This window comes from Oncorhynchus kisutch, unplaced genomic scaffold (genome assembly GCF_002021735.2).
Source record: "Oncorhynchus kisutch isolate 150728-3 unplaced genomic scaffold, Okis_V2 scaffold3338, whole genome shotgun sequence".
Lineage (NCBI taxonomy): Eukaryota > Metazoa > Chordata > Actinopteri > Salmoniformes > Salmonidae > Oncorhynchus > Oncorhynchus kisutch.
The window spans coordinates 180,353-185,352 of NW_022265283.1; the positions used below are offsets into that span (position 1 = coordinate 180,353).

A 5,000-nucleotide genomic window follows, 5' to 3' on the forward strand; every position below is an offset into this window, starting at 1 on the left:
TACAGTAGTTTACTAGATAACTACAGTAGTTTACTAGATAGCTACAGTAGTTTACTAGATACCTACAGTAGTTTACTAGATAACTACAGTAGTTTACTAGATAGTTTACTAGATAGTTACAGTAGTTTATTAGATAACTACAGTAGTTTATTAGATAGTTACAGTAGTTTACTAGATAGTTACAGTAGTTTACTAGATAGTTACAGTAGTTTATTAGATAGTTACAGTAGTTTACTAGATAACTACAGTAGTTTATTAGATAGCTACAGTAGTTTATTAGATAGTTACAGTAGTTTACTAGATAGTTACAGTAGTTTATTAGATAGCTACAGTAGTTTATTAGATACCTACAGTAGTTTACTAGATAACTACAGTAGTTTACTAGATAGCTACAGTAGTTTATTAGATACCTACAGTAGTTTATTAGATAGCTACAGTAGTTTATTAGATAGTTACAGTAGTTTACTAGATAGTTACAGTAGTTTATTAGATAGTTACAGTAGTTTACTAGATACCTACAGTAGTTTACTAGATAGTTACAGTAGTTTACTAGATAGCTACAGTAGTTTACTAGATAGTTACAGTAGTTTACTAGATACCTACAGTAGTTTACTAGATACCTACAGTAGTTTACTAGATAGCTACAGTAGTTTACTATATAGCTACAGTAGTTTACTAGATAGTTACAGTAGTTTATTAGATAGTTACAGTAGTTTATTAGATAGTTACAGTAGTTTACTAGATAGTTACAGTAGTTTATTAGATAGCTACAGTAGTTTACTAGATAGCTACAGTAGTTTATTAGATACCTACAGTAGTTTATTAGATAGCTACAGTAGTTTATTAGATAGTTACAGTAGTTTACTAGATAGTTACAGTAGTTTATTAGATAGTTACAGTAGTTTACTAGATACCTACAGTAGTTTACTAGATAGTTACAGTAGTTTACTAGATAGCTACAGTAGTTTACTAGATAGCTACAGTAGTTTACTAGATAACTACAGTAGTTTACTAGATACCTACAGTAGTTTACTAGATAACTACAGTAGTTTACTAGATAGTTACAGTAGTTTATTAGATAGCTACAGTAGTTTTAGATAGCTACAGTAGTTTACACTGTAGCTTACCACAGCTACAGTAGTTTACCAGATACCTGCAATAATTTACTAGATAGCTACAGTAGTTTATTAGATAGCTACAGTAGTTTACTAGATACCTACAGTCGTTTACTAGATAGCTACAGTAGTTTACTAGATAGCTACAGTAGTTTACTAGATACCTACAGTAGTTTACTAGATAGCTACAGTAGTTTATTACATAGCTACAGTAGTTTACTAGATAGCTACAGTAGTTTACTAGATACCTACAGTAGTTTACTAGATAGCTACAGTAGTTTATTAGATACCTACAGTAGTTTACTAGATAGTTACAGTAGTTTACTAGATAGTTACAGTAGTTTACTAGATACCTACAGTAGTTTACTAGATACCTACAGTAGTTTACTAGATAGCTACAGTAGTTTACTAGATACCTACAGTCGTTTACTAGATAGCTACAGTAGTTTACTAGATAGCTACAGTAGTTTACTAGATACCTACAGTAGTTTACTAGATAGCTACAGTAGTTTATTACATAGCTACAGTAGTTTACTAGATAGCTACAGTAGTTTACTAGATACCTACAGTAGTTTACTAGATAGCTACAGTAGTTTATTAGATACCTACAGTAGTTTACTAGATAGTTACAGTAGTTTACTAGATAGTTACAGTAGTTTACTAGATAGTTACAGTAGTTTACTAGATAACTACAGTAGTTTACTAGATAGTTACAGTAGTTTATTAGATAGCTACAGTAGTTTTAGATAGCTACAGTAGTTTACACTGTAGCTTACCACAGCTACAGTAGTTTACCAGATACCTACAGTAATTTACTAGATAGCTACAGTAGTTTATTAGATAGCTACAGTAGTTTACTAGATACCTACAGTAGTTTACTAGATAGTTACAGTAGTTTACTAGATAGCTACAGTAGTTTACTAGATAGTTACAGTAGTTTACTAGATAGCTACAGTAGTTTACTAGATACCTACAGTCGTTTACTAGATAGCTACAGTCGTTTACTAGATAGCTACAGTAGTTTATTAGATACCTACAGTAGTTTACTAGATAGTTACAGTAGTTTACTAGATAACTACAGTAGTTTACTAGATAGTTACAGTAGTTTTAGATAGCTACAGTAGTTTACACTGTAGCTTACCACAGCTACAGTAGTTTACCAGATACCTACAGTAGTTTACTAGATAGCTACAGTAGTTTATTAGATAGCTACAGTAGTTTACAAGATAGCTACAGTAGTTTACTAGATACCTACAGTAGTTTATTAGATACCTACAGTAGTTTACTAGATACCTACAGTAGTTTACTAGATACCTACAGTAGTTTATTAGATACCTACAGTAGTTTACTAGATAGTTACAGTAGTTTACTAGATAGTTACAGTAGTTTACTAGATAGTTACAGTAGTTTACTAGATAACTACAGTAGTTTACTAGATAACTACAGTAGTTTACTAGATAGTTACAGTAGTTTTAGATAGCTACAGTAGTTTACACTGTAGCTTACCACAGCTACAGTAGTTTACCAGATACCTACAGTAGTTTACTAGATAGCTACAGTAGTTTATTAGATAGCTACAGTAGTTTACAAGATAGCTACAGTAGTTTACTAGATACCTACAGTAGTTTACTAGATACCTACAGTAGTTTACTAGATACCTACAGTAGTTTATTAGATACCTACAGTAGTTTACTAGATACCTACAGTAGTTTACTAGATAGTTACAGTAGTTTATTAGATAACTACAGTAGTTTATTAGATACCTACAGTAGTTTACTAGATAGCTATAGTAGTTTACTAGATAACTACAGTAGTTTATTAGATACCTACAGTAGTTTATTAGATAACTACAGTAGTTTATTAGATACCTACAGTAGTTTACTAGATAGCTACAGTAGTTTACTAGATAACTACAGTAGTTTACTAGATACCTACAGTAGTTTACTAGATAACTACAGTCGTTTATTAGATACCTACAGTAGTTTACTAGATAGCTACAGTAGTTTATTAGATACCTACAGTAGTTTACTAGATAGTTACAGTAGTTTATTAGATACCTACAGTAGTTTACTAGATAGTTACAGTAGTTTACTAGATAACTACAGCAGTTTACTAGATAGCTACAGTAGTTTACTAGATAGTTACAGTAGTTTATTAGATAGCTACAGTAGTTTACTAGATAGTTACAGTAGTTTACTAGATAGTTACAGCAGTTTACTAGATACCTACAGTAGTTTATTAGATAACTACAGTAGTTTACTAGATAACTACAGTAGTTTATTAGATAGTTACAGTAGTTTACTAGATAATTACAGTAGTTTATTAGATACCTACAGTAGTTTATTAGATAGTTACAGTAGTTTACTAGATACCTACAGTAGTTTACTAGATAGTTACAGTAGTTTACTAGATACCTACAGTAGTTTACTAGATAGTTACAGTAGTTTACTAGATAGTTACAGTAGTTTATTAGATACCTACAGTAGTTTACTAGATAGTTACAGTAGTTTACTAGATAACTACAGTAGTTTACTAGATAGCTACAGTAGTTTACTAGATAACTACAGTAGTTTACTAGATAGCTACAGTAGTTTATTAGATACCTACAGTAGTTTACTAGATAGTTACAGTAGTTTACTAGATAGTTACAGTAGTTTACTAGATACCTACAGTAGTTTACTAGATAGCTACAGTAGTTTATTAGATAACTACAGTAGTTTACTAGTTAGTTACAGTAGTTTACTAGATAGCTACAGTAGTTTATTAGATAGTTACAGTAGTTTACTAGATAACTACAGTAGTTTATTAGATAGTTACAGTAGTTTACTAGATAACTACAGTAGTTTATTAGATAGTTACAGTAGTTTACTAGATAGCTACAGTAGTTTATTAGATAACTACAGTAGTTTACTAGATACCTACAGTAGTTTATTAGATAACTACAGTAGTTCACTAGATAACTACAGTAGTTTATTAGATAGTTACAGTAGTTTACTAGATAGCTACAGTAGTTTATTAGATAACTACAGTAGTTTACTAGATACCTACAGTAGTTTATTAGATAACTACAGTAGTTCACTAGATAACTACAGTAGTTTACTAGATAACTACAGTAGTTTATTAGATAACTACAGTAGTTTACTAGATAACTACAGTAGTTTACTAGATAACTACAGTAGTTTATTAGATAGCTACAGTAGTTTATTAGATAGCTACAGTAGTTGCCATGATAACTACAGTAGTTTATTAGATAGCTACAGTAGTTGCCATGATAACCGAACCATCAGTCCTAGCTTGTTTTTATGAAAATCGAACATGTGTTCAATTGGACTTCTGCTTTCAAAAGCAGCTCTAGCATAGAACATGTGATAACGAACAGTCTGAATTCTACCGTTGTCACGAGTCCGACCGAGGGTGGCTTCCCTTCCCGGTCGGGTGGCGCTCGGCGGTCGTCGTCACCGGCCTATTAGCTGCCACTGATTGTCTTTCCTCCCCCTCCTTGTATGTTTATTGGTAGCACCTGTTTGTGATGATTAGTTGGGCTTCTTTAGACAGCCGGCCCGCCTGTTTGTTGTGAGGGATTAATCATTGTAACCTTCGGCTCTGTAGTAGAGGAACGTGTTAGTTTGTGTCGTTGTGTGTGTGTGTGTCGTTGTGTGTCTGTGCCGTTGTGTGTGTGTGCCGTTGTGTGTGTGTCGTTGTGTGTGTCGTTGTGTTTGTGTGTCGTTGTGTGTGTGTCGTTGTGTTTGTGTGTCGATGTGTGTGTGTCGTTGTGTGTGTGTGTCGTTATGTGTCTGTGCCGTTGTGTGTGCCGTTGTGTGTGTGTCGTTGTGTTTGTGTGTCGTTGTGTGTGTGTCGTTGTGTGTGTGTATCGCCGTGTGTATG

At 32.7% G+C, this 5,000-nt stretch overlaps 1 protein-coding gene across 1 annotated transcript in view; it reads right to left on the reverse strand.

Moving 5' to 3' along the window:
• LOC116371510 (caskin-1) overlaps positions 1 to 5,000 on the reverse strand; it is a gene marked incomplete at both ends in the record, with an annotated part of 72,856 nt that overhangs the window by 58,698 nt on the left and 9,158 nt on the right. The gene's annotated exons all lie outside the window — the stretch shown is intronic.